We start from the raw sequence: 21,875 nt of genomic DNA on the forward strand, positions 1-21,875 counted from the left end.
AGTCCACTCAGGGGTAAACAAACTCCCCACAGAGACCAACTGAGCTCTCCGAATGAAAAATACATGGAGTCCTCCCTTGAGGAGGCCAAACTTCATGGAGTTCTGACTATAAATATATGAGCTGAACCTTTTTTTCCTATTTGCATTTTAAAATATACTTAAGTGAACTCATTTGCATCTATATTTTAGCACATTTTCAAAGGGGAATGATCAGTGGGACTTTTTTACCCCCGCCTAGAACTTTTAAAATGTGAGTTCTCTTGCAGAGGAGAAAGGTTTGTATTTGACTCTGAAGGGCGGATTAGAAGTTTCCAGCCAGTTACAGTTCTGTGGGAAAGAGCTGTGCATCATGGATCAAGGGAGGTAAGAGTCAATCCCAGCTCTGTTTCCCAAGTGACCTTGGACAAGTCACTTCTCTCAGGGCTCGGTTTCCTCATCTTTAAATTGAGGGGATTTGGATTAGATGATGAACAGCTGATGCTAAATGACCAGTGAGAGGCCAAAGATTCTTGAGGTTAGCCCACCAAGCCATAATGTAGGCAAGATAGAGCAGGACCCAGAGATTCAGGATGGGGGACATGCGCATAAAGATAATAAGAGTGATTAATGAAACCCATGAGTGTAGAGCCTCAGTTTACTCATCTGTAAAATGAGGAGGTCAGATAAGATGACCTCTGAAGTCATTTCCAGATCTACAGCTAAGAGCCTATAAGCCCATGACCCCAAAGGAATTCAACCAACCCCTGTGTTTAGGCATGATGATAATGACGACGACAATGATGATGATGGTGATGATGGTGATGATGGTGATGATGATGATGGTGGTGATGGTGGTGATGACGATGGTGATGATGATGATGATGGTGATGATGGTGGTGATGACGATGGTGATGATGGTGGTGATGACTATAGTGATGATGATGGTGATGATGATGATGATGGTGATGACGGTGGTGGTGATGATGATGACGGTGATGATGGTGGTGATAGTGATGGTGATAGTGATGGTGATGGTGATGATGGTGATGATGGTGATGATGATGACAGTGATGATGGTGGTGATGATGATGGTGATGATGGTGGTGATGATGATGGTGGTGATGATGATGACAGTGATGATGGTGGTGATGATGATGACAGTGATGATGGTGGTGATGACGATGGTGATGATGATGATGATGGTGATGATGATGGTGATAGTGATGGTGATAGTGATGGTGATAGTGATGGTGACGGTGATGATGGTGATGATGATGGTGATGACGATGGTGATGATGATGGTGATAATGATGATGATGGTGATGATGATGATGATGGTGATGATGATGGTGATGATGGTGGTGATGATGGTGATGATGGTGGTGATGATGGTGGTGATAGTGATGGTGATAGTGATGGTGATGGTGATGATGATGATGATGGTGATGACGGTGGTGATGACGATGGTGATGATGATGATGATGGTGATGATGATGATGGTGATGATGGTGGTGATGGTGGTGATGATGGTGGTGATGATGATGATGATGGTGATGATGATGATGATGGTGATGATGATGGTGATGATGGTGGTGATGATGGTGATGATGGTGGTGATGATGGTGGTGATAGTGATGGTGATAGTGATGGTGATGGTGATGATGATGACGATGGTGATGACGGTGGTGATGACGATGGTGATGATGATGATGATGGTGATGATGATGATGGTGATGATGGTGGTGATGGTGGTGATGATGGTGGTGATGATGGTGGTGATAGTGATGGTGATAGTGATGGTGATGGTGATGATGATGATGATGGTGATGACGGTGGTGATGACGATGGTGATGATGATGATGATGGTGATGATGATGATGGTGATGATGGTGGTGATGGTGGTGATGATGGTGGTGATGATGGTGGTGATAGTGATGGTGATAGTGATGGTGATGATGATATAATGCATAAGATTTTACAAAGTGCTTCATATAATATCTTATTTGGTTATCACAACAACCCTTTGAGTCAGGTGCTGTTATATCCCCATTTAACAATTGAGGAAACAGACCCAGAGAGTTTAAGGAGCTTGCCCAGGGCCACCTAACTAGTAACATCTAAGACAGGAATTGGAAAGATGCCAACACCCTGGCCTGGCCATCATGCCAGCTAGCTGCTTCTCTGGTCTATTCATGATCGAAGCGTGCACAAGTGACCAGGTTTTGCTCATCTTGGACTGGAGTGTTCAATTCCCCTTGTCTACTTTGGCAAAAACAAAAACAAAAACAAAACACACACCACAGCCCTCTAAGGTCCATGGCCCACCTAGAGTCAGTCTGCCTCAGAGCCAAGCTGTTCACTCAGGATTCAGTTACTTCAATCTGCCTCCCCTAGATGAGGTCAAAGTGGAGCCCATGACCTCAGTGAGGTAGGGCTCACATATTTTGTATCCTTCTTTTCAATTCAGTCCAATTCAATTCAATAAGGCTTTGAAATGCTTCCTTGTGCCAGTCCCTATGGTGGTGGTGGTGGTGGTGTTCAGCTGTGTCCGACTCTTTGTGACCCCATTTGGGATTTTCTTGGCAAAGATACTGGACTGGTTTGCCATTTCCTTCTCCAGGTCCTATAGTGAGCTCTGGGCAAAAATGAAACAGTCCCTTCCTCCAAATAGCTTATGTCCTAATGGGGGGAAACAGCTGGTACTCTGAGAAATACAAAATAGCTGCAAAGTAAGTCTGGACTGATTTCAGGGGAGAGAGCACCGACCGCTGGGGGGATGTGGAAGGGCCTCATGAGGGAGGAAGCACCTAAGCTGAGTTGTGCGGGGACAAAGGAATGCCAGAGGATGCCAAGGGGCAGAGGGGAGGGGAGGGTCACACATTCCTAGCTTGGGGGACAGCACAGAATGTCCATGCTGCAGCAAACAGGCCAGTCTGGGTCCACAGAGTATGTGAGGGGGTATCGGGGGAAGGCAGGCTGGGGCCAATTGTGAAAGGCCAAACAGGGGCATATGTATTTGATCCTAAAAGCAATGGGAAGCTGCTGACTCTCTTTTTGAGAAGAGTGCCGTGAAGGTCTCTCTTTTCCTTGGGATCAAACAGACTGAGTGCCTTTAGTCAATGGGAACAGTTCATGGGCCCAATTGGTTTGAACTCAGTGTCAGAAGAGTGAGCAGAAGGTGGGCCACTGGGGCAGACTTCTGGAAGAGCATGGCTGAGAGTCGCCCAGGTGGGCTGAGGTCTTGTTGGAGGGGATGCCCACAGCAGTGACATCATAGCTCTGCTGGAGCCCTGGGGCATGGATGTGAGAAGTGAGAAAGCATGTGTGGGCTGTGACATGCACCGATGGAGGGTGTCTCCACACCAGGGAGATGGCAGGTGCCTCAGAGCGCTTCAGTAAAGTCACTGCTGAGGCTGACAGTCTGCTTCCCTGGCTCCCTTCTTTGTACTAAATTCATGACTTTGCTGGCTGGGCGCTCTCAAAGAAGCCCAGGGGATTTCAGAAGTGCCCTACAAAGTCTAGCCCACCTCTCCAAAAAGATTCCCATTAGCGCTTTGGTAATTCAGTTAGGGATATCTGCTCCCAAATCTGCTGATCCCTGGCCCTCTTATTTCACCGTATAGCAGAGGCCTATGAGGTGATGAGGATTGTAGAACTAGAAAATATTTCAAAGGTCACTTATTCAAACACACTCATTTCACACACCAGGAAACTGAGACACAGAAAAGGGAAGTCATTTGCTTGAGGTCACACAGGTGGCCAAGCTGAAGGCAGTATTCTTTCCACTATACCTTGGGTGTTCCCTCCCCCCTCCCTTCTGGAGAAGAAGTGGTGGAGGGAGAAAAGCATAGGCCTTGGAGTTCAAAGATGACTCTCTGAGCCTCCCTCTACCTGTAAAGTCCCTCTAAATGGGGACAGAAATGCGAATGACATAAATAACTGACATTCACAAGGCACTTTACAGTTTGCAAAGCACTTTGCTTATGCTAGAGGGCAGAGCTCTGTCACTTACAACCTCTGGGATTTCGGGTCAATTCTCTCACCCAGGGAAGGGGCTCTGGAGTCAGAGGTCCTAGGTCCAAATTCTGCACATGGGCAAACTGTTTGACCTTCCTGGCCTCAGTTTCCCCATCTGTCAAATGAGGAGTTGGGGTAGATAACCTCTCAGGTCCCTTCTAGTTCTCAGTCTATGTAACTATGTCACCTGCTCTTCACAAAAGCCCCATGAGGGGGGCATTAGAGGTATTATTTATAGATGGGGAAACTGAGGCTCAGAGAAACTGAAGGACTTGGCCACAAAGTGTCAGTTACCATGATTGAGCTTTTCTTCAGCTTTGATTCTTCTCTCATTTCTCTCTAAACTCCTGATTTATCTCGTGCCCCCCATGTCAGCCTTGCCCTGCTCTAATGACCAAGCTTCATGTTCCATAGGACCCACAGTCTCTGGGAGGGAAGGTTCTCCCCTAGGAGTTCATTAGAAAAGAGAATGGCCTAACAGCATAAGCTGGAATTCCTTGATGGCAAAAACAGACTCCTTGGCCTGCCCAGAATGCCTTAGATTCAAGGGACCATTATTTTGACAATATCTGGAGATGAAGACATTTTTTTCTGCTTCTTCTAACGACAGAAGGACAAATGTATTTTCCTGTGAACTCGTGAGAGACATAGTTTTAATGAGCCAGTTTAACACAGAGCCCCAAACAATGAGCTTGCCTAAGTCGAGTTGTCTTGATTGTTTACGGGCTATTGAGAGGCCCTTTATGAGTTTTCTGTATTTGTTTACAGACATTTGCACTGTCTGCTTCTTCTGCGGAGTAAAATAAAAGTTGTAATACTATTGTTACCTTAAGTGCTTGCATGGGAGCAGAAGATCCTGTTACCTCCATTGTAGAAAGCTATGCATGATCTATAGATAAGTCACATTTGGAGATTTGCCAAAAAGAAAGGCATCTTTTTGGACTGGCCTTCTGGCAGTTCCTGTGGGGCCGGACCTAAGGGACTCTGACCATGGCTTATTGTCATAAATATTTGCCAAATGAAAATGAAGAAATAAATTGGCCTTGATTTCAGGGAGCAGCAGTAAAAATCCACCTTCTGAAGAGATCAAAAGAAGCTATTGACATTCATGCTTTAGATATTGGTGAATGACTGGCAATAGTCCAATTAGAATAGAAGACCCTGGTTTCATAGCCATATGAGGGCTAATTGAATGATGATGATAATAGTCATGGTTAGCATTTATATAGCACTTTAAAGCCTGCAAAGTGCTATTATCCGTGTATATATGTACACATAGAGATGTGCATGTGTGTGTCTGTGTATCATCTAATTTTTCTTCACAGCCCCGGGAGGCAGACGCTATTGTTGGTACAAGAGTCTGGGTCAGAAGTTCTTGATCTCCCGGTTTTCATCTGCTGCCGGTAGGTAGCCTCAGAGTAGAGAAAGGCTAATCTCTTATTAGAACTATTGGCAGCAGCTAATACCTTCCTGCTCCCAAAGCTTAATTCTGTTACTACCTTAATTACAGTAACACATAGTAATCAATTCTTGCTGAATTGGACCAAATTAAATTTCTTAAAGTGAGTTTATGGCAGTTTAGGTGATTAGGCACCCTGAAATATACATCAGAGTTTGACAGGGTGCTCTTCTGCCCTAAGTGTCCTGGTATTGCCCCTCAAGAACAGAAGGGGAAGAAGTCTCAAAGCTCCATTCTCAGACAAATATCTAATCACCACATCTGGGGCTGGTTCTCATCAGTAGCTGTCACGCCTAGAGATCTGACCAGTTCAGGCCTATTACCTTGTTCCTTCCTACCGTGTGCAGACAAGCACAGGCCAGCAGGACCTCTACCCAGGTGGGAAACAAGGACACGATGCCTCTCCTTTGTGCATTTCTGAAAGGATCAACCCAGGAGAAGATGCACAAACCCATATATCAGGCAATTTAATGTGACTATGTGAGACGCTGTAGGAGGGGAAATCCACAGAGAACAGAATCCTCTATGAGCATCCTAATTAGAAAATAGCCCCAAGCTCTTGTACAGCTATAACCTTTTTCAGAAACAGGGAAACAGCCACCAGTCAGATCACCAGCCTCAGAGGAGCCCTCGACACTGGGGTCAGTGGGCCCAGGATAATTTTGTACCTCCAAGGGGTGGCAGGTAATGAGACACCATCTTGCACAATGCATCCTTCAGAACTGTTCTCTTCTTCCCACATGTCTTCTTCCTCATACATTCTCTATTTCATTATGGTGACTGCTGCTGCTGAATGCCCAGGATGTGTGGCTTTCACTAAACCTGCACTGACCTTCCCCATCAGGTACCTGTATCCCAGAGCCTGATGGTGTTTCCTGTTGCTGAGTCCCTATCTGAGAACACTTCCCTATTTGCTGTCCCTCACGCCTGGGGTACTCTCTCTTCTTATTTCCACCCACAAGGTTCCCTGACTTCCTACAGGACTCAGCTCAAATCCCACAATCAGTAGGAAGCCTTTCCTAGTCCTTTCTGACCCCCCTCCTCTAGCTGCTTAAACTATCCCCTCTGAACTTCCATTCCCTCCACTCTGTAAATATCTTATATAGACCCAGTGATATGCATGTCGTCCTCCCATTTAAATGTGAGCTCCTGATGGGACCCTGCTTTTATTTTTACTTTTATCTGCAGTGCTTAGCACAGTTCCTAGCATATAATATAATTAATAAATTCTTTGATTGAATGAGTAACAGAATGCTTACTAAGTCCACCCTAAGTGATAAACCTTTATCTTCCCTTTCAATATACCACAGAAACTGAATTCTTCCACCTCTGTCCCCAAAGCACAAGGCTGAACCATGTTCAGAGTGAAGATGGTACCACCTACAATGTTATTGACCCAACAGTTCTCATCAAGGAATGACCTTGATGCCATTAGAAATCAAGGGTCTGAGATGGTGTAATTAAGGTGCCACTGAGGAGCATAGCTTCCTGAAATGAGGAAGTTGTAACTCTACTGTATTCTGCCCTGGTCAGACCCCACCTGGGGCATTGTATTCAGTTGTGGGTGCCATATTTTAGGAAGAACAATGAGGATCTTGGGTGGATCCTTCTGGCAAATTTATAGAAGGGACAGGGACAGGAGCTGAGCAGGATGGGTGGCCAGAAATGGGTTGTCATCTATAACCTTGGAGAGAAGATTGAATTCAAGGAGATCATAGGGCCATCAGATGATCAGAGCATTGAGAAGTTAGAGAGTATTGAAAGAAGAGCAATCAGCCTCAGCTAATGGTGAAAATTGGTTAAAGGAACTAAGAAATTAGTCTGATGGGAGCATAACAGCTGTCTGGAAGTTTTGGAGAGCAAGCATTAGATTTCTGCTATGTATTTTGCAAAGACTTATATGTGTATATATTGTTTCAAATAGAATGTACAGGGGGCAGCTAGGTGGTGCAATGGCTAGAGCTCCGGCCCTGAAGGTGGGAGGACCTGAGTTCAAATCCAGCCTCAGACCAAACACTTGACACTTACTAGCTGTGTGACCCTGGGCAAGTCACTTAACCCCAAATGCCTAAGAAAAAAAATAGAATGTACAGTCTTTGAGGCTAGGGACTGTTTTATTTCTGTAACTCTAGTACATGGTAGGCAATTAATAAATGCTTGTTAACTGATCACACACCCTTGAAAAAAGAATTCAGAGCAAAGGACTGAGGTTGTAAAAGAAAAATTTAGGTTGAAGGTAAAAAAATCTTCCTAAGAATTAAAACTTTGCAAAAGTGGAATGGTCTTCCAGGAAAGGTAGCAGGGTCTCCTTCTATATTAGAGTGGGGAGACCTTTGGGGTTCCAGCTGGATTCAAAGGACATTGATATTCCTTCTCACTCAAATTCTGTGACTCATCAGAGAGTGAGAAATAGATGGTCACTGGTCAGGGGGAATGGAAAAGGTATGAGTCTTCTAGGTATGAGTCTGACTAGCTCTCTCCCAGGATCCCTTTGAATCCCTGAGATTCTTCGATTCTTCCAATCCCAAGAAATTCATCAGTCATCGTTGACATTGACATTGAAGAAGGGGGCCATCGTACACAGACACATCCTCTGTGATCATATAAGACTTCTTAGTCAACATCAGCGGCACCCATGACCTGCTGCGTGCATAGTGTAAAATTAAACCTTGAATAGAATTTAAATACTGGCTGTAATTACAGTGAAAAAATCTTTCCCAAAGATACTGAAGTCAGTTGCACATTTCTGTTTCCAAATACATAAAGTCCTAGAAAAGTAGCCAAAAAAAAAAGGCAGGGAGGGGAAAGGATAAGAGAGAGTGGGAACATGCTGGCAAAAATAATAATAGAATGTTAAATGTTAAAGCATTTTAAATCCCTCTCTGGAATCATATGTTCCTGGCCAACATTTGGTGGTGGTTTTTTTGTTTGTTTTGTTTTTTCCTTCTTTTTATTGTAGAGACACCTTTCTGGCTTCATTCCTGACACGTTGGTGGCCCATCTACTGCGTCAGAGGCAGCAGCCGCTCCAAATGGATGAGTTGGTCTGGTGAGAAAAAGAGAGCTGGATGCTGAAAGGGGAGTGAGACCAATGGGCACTGTCAGTGGGAAGAGGAAGCTGAGAAAAAGGCCCCCAAAGAGCAGTGCTGCTGCCAGGAGGGCAGGTTGGTTGACCTCCCTCTCTCAGTGGGAGGTGGGAAATGTGCCTGTGATGGGAAGCCGAATTGCCCCAGTGCCCTTCGTTTTGTCAAGAATAAAATCCCAAGGGCCAAACTGGCCCTCGGATTGGCTGGGTGCCCTTCCTCCCTGCACATGTCACTTTCTGTTACTGCCCAGAGTTTTCCAGGTCACACAAGGAGGGTGGGCTAGAGTCAAGGCTTGGTGCTACCATCCAGGGAGGATAATTGGGGTGTTACTGGCTTCCAAGAAGCATTTCCCAGGCTTACGTTTTCTGTATACATCCTGCCTGCCGACCCCCAACACACACACACACACACACACACACACACACACACACACACACACACACACACAGAGGAAGGAGGGAAAGTGTGGTTTGGGACTATAGTGTTTTTATGGTCAAAGAGCTCAAACTAGGTCATGAGACCATAGTGTCAGAATTGGAAGGACCTCAGAAGCCATCTTGTCTAACCCAGACCTGAGTGTCCACTATCACATTACCAATAAGCGGTCGGGAGTGGGGAAGGAGCCTCCCAAGGCAGCCCAATCCACATATAGATAGCTAGTCCTTGGAAAGGTTTTGTTTTTGTTTTCTCCCTTAAGCTGAACCTTAACCTGCTTCTCCATAACTTCTACGCACAGCTCCTCATTCTGTCCTTGGGCCAAAGCCGAGCAAGGCTAATGCTCCTGTAAGTGAGGGCCCTTCAGATCCTCCCCTGCCCAAGTCTCTTCCTAGCTAAACCTCCCCGGTTCCTTTAGTTCATGCTTAGATGCCTTGAACTTGAGACCTTTCTCCATCCTGGCTATCATTTCCCCTATACTGTGGCCCCCCCCAGAGCTCAACCCAGTCCTCTAGATGGGGCCTGACCCACACTCCATCTCATCTCTAGGCCTCTCTTACCTAGGAAACTCCAGCCTTTGAGGCTACTAAAGCTGCTAAAATTGTGCCCCGTTGTAGGAAGCCTGGGAAAAGAATGCCTTTGATGATGTTTATAAGCCAAGACTGCCAACACCAGCTTTCAAGAGGCTCTGTCCCTGTCCTGAGACCTGGCCTGAGCTCACCATGAATTCAGCAGGTACCTTTGCGCTCCAAACACCCTGTAATAATGAATCTGCCAACCTGCTTCCTTTTCAGTTCTTCATTTTCATCACCAGCTCAACTGAACTCAGGATGTCCCTGCCCTCTGCCTGGCTCTCCTGCTTGGCCAGTCTGAATAAATTGCCATTTTCTGAGGATTCCCAGCTCAATGTACCCTCCTCTGCTTTCCAGTTCCCTTTAAATGCCCCCCATAGAATGTTACCTACTCGAGGGCAGGCGCCATCTTGTTTTTTTGTATTTGTAGTCCAGTTCCTGGCACAAAGGAAGAACTTTATGCTCTGTCTCTCTACCATGTATGAACCCACATTAAATGTTGCCTCCCCATTAGAATGTGAGCCCTTTGAAGGCAGGGGCTGTTTTTTGTCTTTCTTTTTCTTATCCTCAGCATTGTGTTTCAGTGCCTGGTACATAGTGGGTACTTAATGATGTCTTGTTGACTGGCTGACCGCCAGGAGTGCCTCTGCCCATCCTGTGTGCTCTAGCAATGGAAGGAGCCATTGTTATTACAAAAAAAAAATGCAGCCCTATTTAGCACAAGAAAAATGTTAGCAGAGCCCATGATCTGGAGCCAGGGGATGTGGATGGAAGCAGCTTTGCCATTTATGACCTCTCTGACCTTGGGTAAAGTCAATTCTCTCCTCTGGGCTTCAGCGTCCTTAGCTGTGAAAGGAAAGGGGTTAGGCTATAACCTCTATGGCCCTTTCTTTTTCCCCCCACTTAATACTGTTTTCTTTTTTCCAATTACATGTAAAGATAGTTTTCAACATTCACTTTTATAAGATTTTGAGTTGCAAATTTTTTTTCTCCCTCCCTCTCCTCTCCCCTCCCCAAGATGGCAAGCAATCTGATACAGGCTATACATGTACAATCATATTAAACATATTTCCACATTGATCATGTTGTGAAAGAAGAATCAGAACAAAATTGAAAAACCACAAGAAAGAATAAAAAGAGAGAAAATAGCGTGCTTCAGTCTGCATTCAGACTTCATAGTTCTTTCTCCAGATGTGGATGGCATTTTCTATCATGGGTCTTTTGGAGTTGTCTTAGATCCTTGCCTTGCTGAGAAGAGCCAAGTCTCTCAAAGTCAGTCACTGCACAATGTGGCTGTTACTGTGTACTATGTTCTCCTGGTTCTGCTTATTTCACTTAGCATCAGTTCATGTAAGTTTTTCCAGGTTTTTCTGAAGTCAGCCTGCTCATCCTTTCTTATAGCACAATAGTATTCCATTACATTCATATACCACCACTTGTTCAGCCATTCCCCAATGGATGGGCATCCGCTCAAATTCCAGTTCTTTGCCATCTATGGCCCTTTCTAACTGTGAATTCAATTGGGTGGGCAATGGTCTTATTCCCATTTCACACATGGAGAAACCCAGACTCTAAGTGCTAACACATTTAAACAACATTTAGGATTCTAAACAGTTAGTTATGAGTTTGTTTTTGCCCCAGGAGGAATGAGTTAACAAAGTATTAAGTTCCAGATAAAGTCACTTTCACCTTGAGTTTTCTATGCCACTTAAAGCAAGGGAGCCACATAGAGGTGAGTTTATCTCTCCATACTCATGCAAGCAATTAACACATCAGTCAACACAAAACTTAGAGGAGACCCAAGCCCTGGCCTCCTGGGGCTTACAGTCTACAATCAGCTCCACCCAACCTGAAACTCTCTCCAGCTGAAGTCAATCCAACCCAACAAGCATTTGTTAAGCAACTACTACATGCTAGGCACCGTGCCAGATAATGAGGACCCAAGTGCAAAGAATGACACAATTCCTACCGAGAAGGAACTTTCTTCTAATGAGGAGACAAGTCCTTATACAGACGAGCACATACAGAATACACATAAAGATTAAATCAAACACACAGGAGGTGGTTGAGAGGGAGGGCACCAGCAGGAAAGGCTCCAGGCACAAGGGGTGATTGAAATGAGCTGAGTCTTGAAGGAAGAGAGGCAGAGGGGAGCGAGGAAGACCTTCCAAATGTGGGGAATGGCCAGGGCAGAGGGAGAGCCATGGGAGAGGGAGTTGGAACCAGGCCAGGACTTTAGCCCTACACAGCCAGCCTCCACATCGAAAGGCAAAATGGCGGAGCCATACCAGCTCCTTTCTGCTGGGATGGTCCATCCAGGTCTTTGGGCAGTGACCTAGTGAAACTCATTATTACTCATTAAAATAGAATGATTCAGGATGGTGAAACCCGAAAGCATCCTGTTTCCTAAGTGCATCTGAGAGGCAGATATCCAGGCTGGAGTGGAACGTTCTGTTTCGAAGAGTAAGCAATATTATTAGGTGAACTTATTATTGGAGGATGTTCGATTTGGAGCCAGAGGTCCTGGGTTAGAATCCCATCTACTCTGCTTCCTGCCCTGGGTGACCTTGGGCAGTTTTATCCTCTATGAACAAAAGGGGCTGGCAGGTGGGAGGAAATGGGACCAGAAGACTTCAAAGAGCTGTCTTTTGCCTTTCTTTATATTCTCAGTGCTTCGCATAATGCCTAACATATGGTAGGTGATTAATAAATGTTTATTGCCTGCCTGAGTTCCAGAATCCTGATGGCATGAGCACCCTAGAGTTATCATGAGAAAGGCACTGGACAATGCCTAAGCTCCTTAAAGGCAGAGTGTTTTCCAATCTGTCCTTATATCCTCAGCCCCTGGCCAAGTGTTTCATACACAGTAGGTGTTTAATAAATGCTTGTTTGCCTGGATTGGAAGTGTGAGCTAGCATTCAAGGTGCAGACAATAGAGAATTTACAGCCAGCAGGGAACTGAGAGATCACCTACTCCAAGCTTCTCCTCTTAGAAGTTAGGAAGCAGAGACCCAGAAAGGGCAGGTGACTTGTCCAAAGTGGCACAGGTTGTAAGACAGAGGATTTGAACCTAGGGCCGCTGACTCTTTCTACTGCATTAGACTATCATTATTCCCATTTTATGGATGAGGAAATGAAAGCTCAGTAAGGTTCAGTAGTTTGAGCACTAAGTTCACAGTTTATGCTCACTCCACGGGGCCATGACTTGGCTATCCTACCTCTCAGAGGGCCAAGCGTCCTGGATTTCTGCCTCCCTGACCAGTTTCCCTGGACTCTGTCTCTGCCCTCCTTCCACTGGTAGCTCAAGCACAGAAAGTGGTCCAGACATTGGTTGGGGAGTGGGGAGGAAGGACATTCCTGGATTCTCTTCCTCCCTCCTGGACCCCTAAGAACAAGGTCACCAAGAGGCGTGGGCTGGCTCCAGTGGATTCCTCCACATCCCTGATGAGTACTGGGCAGGAGGGAGCAAGAAGAGGCCCCGGGACAACCCATCCAGGCTCCCTCCCTCCTCCATCCCTCCCTGGCCCCCAGCAGGTTTCAGGAATTTATAGGCAACTCCTCCCTCCCTCAGGCTCCATCTTGCCCTGGAATCCTCCTTTGGGAAGCTGGCATCCAAGAGAAGAGAGACCAGGGAGAGAAGGTGAAGCCCAGCACAGAGACAGTTAATTGGGCCCCAGGAACAGTCTGGCTCCTTCAGGGATCTCATGACTTCCTTTTTCCTCTTGTCCAAGCTTCACTCAAGTGACCTGATAAACATGGCCTTTGATAGCATGCAATGGAGGAGCCAATGGGGAGGCGGAATGTGATCCAGCCGAGCCCAAAGAAAGGGACAACAAGGAAACGAGTGTTATCTGGAAATTGTGCAATTCCCTAGTGAGATACTTGCCTGGTAGAGCAGGGAGGGATTGACTGACTGACTGAATGAATGAATGAATAGCATTTATTAAGTACTAACTTAAGGTCTCCAAAGGGGAAGTATAACCTGAACTGAGACCTAGAGAAAGCCAGGGACTCCAAGAGGGGGAGGGAGGGGATGTCATAACACACACGAAGAATGGGAAGTTCTCCAGTTTGGCTGGAATATAGATTGCATAAATGTGAGTAATGTTCAATAACAGGGAAGATCGGCTGGAGCCAGATTATAAAAGCCTTAGATGCCAAACAGAAGATTCTGTAGCTAAGTGGAACAGTGAGCCTGGAGTCTGGAAGACCTGAGTTCAAATCCAGCCTCAGATGCTTACTAACTCTGTGAGCCCGGGCAAGTCACTGAATCTCTATCTTCCTCAGTTTCATCATCTGTAAAATGGGGATAATAATAATAATAATAATAATAATAATAATAGTGCCTTGCTCCCTTGTTGTGAAGATCAAATGAGATACTAATTGTAGTGCTTAGCACAGTGCCTGACACATGGTGGGCACTATATAAATGTTAGCTATTATTATCATGAGAGTAAGATGGAGTCACTGAGGCTTCTTGTGAGTGGGGAAGGGTGTAGTCAGGCCCATGCTTCAGGAAGATCAGTTTGTCCAGATGGACTGAAGGGCAGAAAGACAAGAAGCAGAGAAGCCAATTAGGAGGCAGGTGAGAGAAGCTGAGGGCTGAACCAAGGCAGTGGCTGGGCTTGTCTCCCAAGAGAAGGAGAAAGCAGTCAGAGCTACTTAGGAAGGGGAATTAGCTTGGGAGGCAATGAACTGGAGATGGCATGAGAGCGGGCAGAGTCTGGGAAGAGACTGTACCAGGGCCACCTCAGCCTTTTTCTGAATCCAGCGATGGCTACAGGGCTCTGATTTCATCCCAGGTACAGCCAAGTCCAGGGTAATCATCAGCTTGTCCATAAGAGGGTTCCACAGTGGACGTTAAAATGAGAGCCTGTTTCTTCATTGAAGATAACTTCTGCACCCTACATTGGGGACCAGGGAGTAAAAGGGAGGAGCAGGGCGTGACTGGCTGATAGCCGAGCAAACAGCACCTGGTCCTTCTGGGCCAGAATCTTAATTCCCCGCTTGCAGTGACCAGAAGAGATCATAAGTCTTCCAGACCAAATTTCAAGGTCTGTTCTAGAACAGATGCCATGTCATCCCATGGTTAAGGCTAAACTGGACCCTTGGGCCCTCCCAAAAGTCAAGTCAACCAGTCAACTCAGGACCCTCTACAGCAAAGGAAAGCCCAGCTAGACCAGGCCCACTCTGGCTGCAAGACACTTCTGGGATTCCTCTGGCTGTCTCATGGCAGGTACAAGTCCTACAAGAGGCCTCTTTCTTACTCCCCCCAAGCATAAGCACTTGCCCCACCCCTCCATTTCCCAATTACTTTCTATTTGCTTCTTATATATTTAGTATTGACTTAGGGGTTCATGTTGCTTCACTCCAATAGCGTGTAAGCTTATGAAGGTCAGTTGTTGGAAGGGCTTTGTAAACAAGGTTCTGCCTAGATGTGAATTTGGAGAATTCAAATTTATCTCCAAAAAGTACTCCAAAATATTGGAGAAGGAAGAGAATGAGAATGACCAGTGACCTTGTGAAGCTAAGAAAGAGACACCATGCTCTTCCTATTGGAGGTATGTGTATGAGGTGGGGCGAAGAGCTAGACCCTCTCTGAAAGGGCCCTCCTAAAAGAGGCCACTCAAGAAGGGTGTGAGGAAAGACAGAGAAGTAGTGGTGGTTGGTGGGTCCTGGGGGAGGCAGCTAGAAAAGCAGAGGAGTGTGGCAAATAGGGCATTGGACTTGGAGTCAGGAAAACCTGGGTTCAAATCCTGGCTCATAAAAGTTACTTCAGCTCACTATGCCTTGGTTTCCCCACCTGTAAAAGGAGGGCTTTGGACTCAGTGACCTCTAAGGTCTTTTTTCAGCTCTAAATGGATAACCCCTCCAATAGTGAAGTCCAGTTAGAAAGCATAAGTATCACTAAAGGCTGGCCATGAGTGGTAAGGAATACTAAAAGGAGTTTTAGTTATGGTCAGAAGCAAGAAGAATATCAAAGATGGGATGATATTCAACATGGAAGTGATGATGGTAACAGATGACAAAAAGAAGGAAGACCTAACTGAACTTACTTTGTCTCTTGTTTTTTCAGCCAAGGAGAAGGATGTTTGGACTGAAAAGAACATAAACACTGAACAGGAAGTTGGACCCCAATAAAAGCGAGGAGCTGTTAAGGGAGCCCCAGCTGCACTCAGGGAATTCAAGTCACCGATCCAGGCCAAATGCAATCCCTGGGCTGCGAAGCGATTGGCAAAGGGGACTGCGAAGCCACTGCTGTTGATCTCTGAAAGACAGTGGAGACCAGGACCACTTCAATGTCCCTCACTCTTCAGAAAGAACAACGGAGCAGAGTGGTCAACCCATAGGCTAGTGAGCTCGACTCTGATTCTTGGCAAAGTCCAAGGATGTCTTTGAGGAGGTGGTGAAAGAACTTTCAGAAAAGGGAGAAGTGATGACAAAAAGCCAAGATGGCCTCGCCAAGAACAGTTCCTGCCAAACGAACCTACTTTTCTTTGACTAAACTGGTGAATCAGAGAAGAAGCAGCACAGTGTGGTAGAAATAGGATGGGATTTGTACTCCGTAGACCTGGATTTGAATCCCAGCTCTGCAACTTATTACCTCTGTGACACTGAGCAACTTTACCTTTCTGGGACTCAGTTTCCCTCACTTGTAAAATGAAGGGATTGGACCAGATGACCTTTAAGGTCCACCCCACATCTAGACTTATGGTCTTGGTGGTGATTCCCCCTGCCCCCTCACAAACTCATCGGATGTAGTCACAGAATACGGTAAAACATGATGAGATTTTAACATGTCAACAATGTGTAACACCCTGTGTAATCCCCTTATGGTCAAATCATGAGGGAATAATGGGTGTGGGCTGAACAATAAATTAGGCATCCTTCTGGGGGCTTTAAATGGCTAAACCCTGGGCAGATTTCAGCAACTGAAGAGTAGAAGAGACTGAAAGCCAAGAGCTGCCTGTGGAGGAGTAGGGAAGTCACTGGATCAATAGGAGATTCTGCATCCAATGGGGAATGGGGACATACACCCCAGAGAGATACAGATACAGAAAGATAATCACCAGAGGAGTGGAGCATGTTTAAGGAGCACGACCTCTGATAACAGAGAAAAAAATCAGACTATAGAAAAGGAGCCGACTCTGGAATTCAACAGAGCAACTCATCCAGAAGAGATACTAAAGACCCTAAAGAAGAAAAAGGATGCCCAGACCCTGCAATATCAGGAGTTATGAATTGGCTTGCCATAGAGGAATTCTATACATGTGCCTTGCCACTCTTCCCACAGATAGATACTTTGTGAATTTGAGGGAGATTATGCCCTAAATTTTTGGTGGTGAAGATTTTGCAGGTACTTTTCCCCCTCCTCTATTTTAATAAATATCTAATTAGGCCAGGGATTATTATCTAATCATGGCCAGGGTTGGTGGCACACACTTGTCCATGCTGCTGGGTAAGCTGAGGCTGGTGGATGACTTGAGCTGAGGAGATCTGAACTGCGGTAGTACTAAAGCCAATCAGGTGTTTGCACTAGGTCTGGTACAAATGAAGTGAGCCTTCAGGAGCAGAAGACCATCAGGCTTCCTAAGGAGGACTGAAAGAGCCAAGGTTGGAAAGACAGGGCCAGGTGAAAGTTTCAATGCCAATCAGTATCAGGATCAGGCCCATGAGTTGCTTCTGGACTTCCAATTGGGGTGAAGCAAGGGGATCCAGTCTCCAAAAAAAATCTAATTTTACCTCTTTGGTGTTTATCAATGGGAACCGCATCAGTGGGGGCTCATGAACTGTATCATTTTAGAAGGATGACTTCATACAGTTAGCTCTAGAACCAAGCATATTATTTTCCCTCTGGATGGACCCAAATGTGAGTCTGAATGCAAGTTGGAGGAGTAGACCAGAAGGCATTCTATACTATGGTCCTATGATCAGGGAAATCTAGGATAAATGTGGTGTCCCCCAGGAACAGAGGGCCACCAGACCCTCTGGCACGCTGTAGATATCTAGATTTCAGTTAAGCACTTCAGAAAGTGACGCATCAGATGCCTATCAACTGGGGAATGGCTGAGCAAGTTGTGGTATGTGAATGTAATGGAATACTATTGTGCTCTAAGAAATGATGAACAGGCTGACTTCAGAAAAACCTGGAAAGAACTGTATGGTCTGATGCTGAGTGAAGTGAACAGAACCAGGAGAACGTCGTACACAGTAACAGCCATGTTATGTAATGACTAATATTGTTAAACTGAACCCTTCCCAGCAATGCAATGATCTAAGACATCTCCAAAGGCCTCCTGATGGAAAATGCTATGCACATCCAAAGAAAGAACTATGGAAGTTGAAGTGCAATTTTTTCTCTTCTGTTGAGTTTTGTTTCCTCTTTCTGATGGTTCCTCCTATTGGTTCTAATTTTTACTTACAACATCACTATTGTGAAAATGCTTTAATAAGAATGTATATATTATAGCTTATATCAGATTGTGCACTGTCTTGGAGAGGATGGTGGGGAAGGAGGGGAAGAAAAATTTTAAACTCAAAAGGGTATGGAAGTGATTATTGATAAATCAAAATAAATTAATAAAAAAAATTTAATAAACAGTAGAGGGAACAAAAAAAAGAAAGTGACTCATCCTACTCTTGTAGAGAAAATAGAGATGAGGGGCTAGACAATTAGGTGGGTTCAAAACTGCTTAATTTTTTACTTGGGGAAGGCTGAAGTGGCCCCAAAGATTGGTTTCTTTTCCAATGCTGTTTAGAATTTTCTAATTAAGGATTTGAATGAAATCATAGATGGAATGCTTATCAAATCTGCTGATTACACAAATCTGAGAAGAAAAGCTAACATATCGGATAAAAATAAAGATTCAAAATTATTTCAGTGCACTGGATAGTTGGGTTGAATCTAAAGAGAGAAAATTTAATACAAAATCCTATTTTTTAGTCCAAAAAATCAGCTTCAGCGGCAGCAAGGTGGCGCAGTGGATAGAGCACTGGCCTTGAAGTCAGAAGAACCTGACCTCAGACCAAACACTTGACACTTACTAGCTGTGTGACCCTGGGCAAGTCACTTAACCCCAATTGCCTAAAAAGAAGGAAAAAAAAGTGGCTAAAATGCCTATATCCTTTAGGGGCAGCTAGGTGGTGCAGTGCATAGAGCACCAGCCCTGAAGTCAGGAGGACCTGAGTTCAAATCTGTCCTCAGACCAAACACTTGACACTTACTAGCTGTGTGACCTTGGGCAATTCACTTAACCCCAATTGCCTAAAAAAAAAAATCAGCTTCACAAGTACGGGATAGAGGAGGCATAGTTAGATAATAATTTGTATGAAAAAGACCTCAGGGTTTTATTAGACTCTAAACAGAGCTCTGAATGATTCAGTAGTGTGATATAATAATAGCCAGCATTTCTATCACACTTTTAGGTTTACAAAGCACAGCACCTATTGCCTCACTTGATCCTCACAACAGCTTTGTGAGATGGGGCTAGAAGTATCCCCATTCTATAGATGAGAAAATGGAGGCAGTTAGAGAGGTTAAGTGGCTTGCCCTGGGTCACACAGCTAATAACTTTCTGAGACAGCATTTAAACTCAGGCCTTCCTGACTCCAAGTCCAGCACTCTATCTGCTGAAGCCTCTTCCAAATCAGAGAGTCTGTGACTCCGTATTAACCATTTCTCTTACTATAATAATCTGTTTCAAAATTCAGACATTTTGGCTAACCACCTATTTCACAATCCATGCAGTGGAGACTGTTCCAATAATTATTTCTACTTCAGATTTAGAAGCTCACTTGAAACAAAACAAAACAAACAAACAAAAAGATGTTCTGTCAAGAAAGTCCAAATTACTCTGTTAAGAGATGTTATTTTCCTAGATAGAACTCAATCAAGTCCTAATTCTGAAACCTCACAAGACCATCGTTCAGGATTTTATTGGACAGGACTCATCCCATATGCTTTATTTGTTAACCTTGCCTCAGCAAATGCAATTCACACAGTGACTCTAGATGGATCATCTTTTTAATATTTCCCCTCTGAAGAAAAATTACCTGTTGGCCCTTCTATAGAATAGGAGAGGCTTACTAACCACAGCCTTCCTAGCAGATGATGGACAGAATATTAGGTGGCCACGAAGATAGACAGATGGCTGATGATCATTGGAATGGAGAAGGTATGTCTGGCAGAGAGAAGAAGAAAAGCCTCATCTTGAGGTAAACAGCAGAGAGTGACATCCAGATTGAGTAGTCCCAAGAGAGAGGAAGATGATGGCATTACTAGAAGGCATCAGTAATAATGAAGCATCAGAGGTAGGGTCATAGGCAGGTTAGGAAGCTAACTGTAATTGCCCTAGATCATCTTCAGATAAACATTTCTAGGAATAACTACCTCATCTTGTATTTGTTAAGTTAATTGTTTAAATTCAAGTGTAAGATTCTCCATTTCTCCCTATTACATTCATTTTATTAGATTTCACCCAATATTATCAAGATCTTTTCGGCTCAATCATCTAGTGTATTAGCTAATCCATCCCAGCTCATGGTCACTCACACATTTTATAAGAAGGACAGCTGTGTCTTACAATAACTATCCAAATTATTGATAAAAATATGAAAAAGCATAAAGACAATCATAGATCCCTAGGGCACTCCACCAGAGACTTCTGCCAAGTTTACATCAAACCATTAGTAAGAATTCTTTGAGTCGAGTCATCTGACCGTTTCCAATCCATCCACATGCCTAGGTAGCCCTGCCAACCACAAAAGAAGAAAATCTCAGAATCTCCGAGTTGGAGAGGACTTCAGATGCCATCTAATCTAACCCATCCCCAGGAAAGACCCCCCACTAGCAATTATTGAGCACTTGCCATATTCCTGGCGCTGAGAAATGCTTATCCAGCCTTTTGCTTGAAGACTTCCAATAATGGAGAACCTACCCCCTCTTGAGGCAAACCATTCTATTCTGGGACAGATCTTATTTATTGTCCCCATGACACTTCCACTCATTGCCTCTGGAGCCAATCAGAAACCCTTGCTGGCCTTTTGTGGCCAAGCCTGGACTCCATTTACACATGCTTTGCTTCTCGGTCTTAATTGTGGACACTGGTTTGGGAGAGAATCTGAGAAAGGCATTGGTCTGGAAAGGGCTTCCAAAGGAGCTCTGGGTCTGCCTAATCCCCACTCCCTCAGCCAGGTTGAGGGTCCCATGGAGTACCTGTGGAAAGGATCCCCAACAGGGTCCTCAAGTTCTGATTGGATCTTAATCTTGACAGATTCCATGAGAGAATCAGCCATGGTTTATATCAGCTTTTTTTGGTTTTATTTTCATTTGTTTTTAAATCTCATGGTGCCAGAGCCAGACAATTCAGCCAAGAGAGAGAAAAGACTTCTGATTGAGAAGGGCAATGAGTCTCTAAAACAGGAGTGTCTACACATGCCTGAGGGATCTGTGGACAGATTCCAGGGATCGATGGACTTGCTTTTAAAATATATTTTGATGACTATTTCAATGTAATTCATTTTCCTTTGTAATCCTATGTATTTTATTATGTTCATGTAAAACCATACTTCTGAGGAGCGGTCCATGGGCTCCCCAGTCAGCCAGAGCAGTTCATGACACCAAGAAGGTGAAGAAGCTCTGTCTTCTTTTGAGGGCCCCCATCCTGTCCCAGCCCCTGACCCTATTACCCAGCAGCTCAGCTGCCATCCAAGCATGAGGGCCTGGCAGCTCACTCTTCAATTTAGTCTTTGGCTAGAAATCCGTAGACTTTCTTCTAAAAAAAAATCCATAAAAAAATAGAATCCTGTTACAACAAAACCACACTTCTTAGCCAAGCTTGGCTAGGCCCTTCTGGGAGCTGGAAACTTGTTTTCTTTTAGACCCTTACCTCTCCCTCCTACAAAAGCACCCAGCTTTCCTGTTTGGAAAAAAAAAGAAGAAAGAAAAGAGAGACAAAACCACAAAAATCTACCACCAGACTTTTTCCAGGAACACTCAAATTCACTTCCAAAAGGTGAATTATCCCATGGCTTCTCTAAAAATGGTGGCCGGGCAATTGGGGAGAGCTGGGGGGAGGTGTAGATGGTAACCAAGATATGAGAGGGGGGAGAGATGACTGAATCAAATTTTCCTTCTCTGTAAAATGGCAGGGCAGACTAGATGGCCTCTAACTTTCCTTTCCCACTCTAAATCTATGACTGCATGAAAAAAAATACAATGAAAATCACTGGGTTTAAGGATCACTGACTGCAAAGGATAAAGAATCCTTGCATTTCTGTAACACTGTAAGGCCTGTGAAGGGCCTTACAAAGAGGGTCTCTTTTATCC

The 21,875-nt window shown here is 44.7% G+C and overlaps 1 long non-coding RNA gene across 2 annotated transcripts; it reads left to right on the forward strand.

Moving 5' to 3' along the window:
* Nucleotides 1–205: 205 nt before the first annotated feature.
* On the forward strand, nucleotides 206–18,089 carry LOC110212986 (uncharacterized). Of its 2 annotated transcripts, XR_002325838.2 has the most exons (4): nucleotides 206–363; nucleotides 8,415–8,618; nucleotides 9,593–9,710; nucleotides 15,624–18,089. It is a non-coding gene; the product is annotated as an uncharacterized LOC110212986 (long non-coding RNA). The 2 variants fall into 2 exon arrangements; XR_013485166.1 differs by lacking the exon at nucleotides 15,624–18,089 and having other exon boundaries at nucleotides 9,593–10,601.
* The last annotated feature ends 3,786 nt before the right edge of the window (nucleotides 18,090–21,875 follow it).

Source organism: Phascolarctos cinereus, unplaced genomic scaffold (genome assembly GCF_003287225.1).
Source record: "Phascolarctos cinereus isolate Bilbo 61053 unplaced genomic scaffold, phaCin_HiC Scaffold_1;HRSCAF=81, whole genome shotgun sequence".
Taxonomy (NCBI): Eukaryota; Metazoa; Chordata; class Mammalia; order Diprotodontia; family Phascolarctidae; genus Phascolarctos; species Phascolarctos cinereus.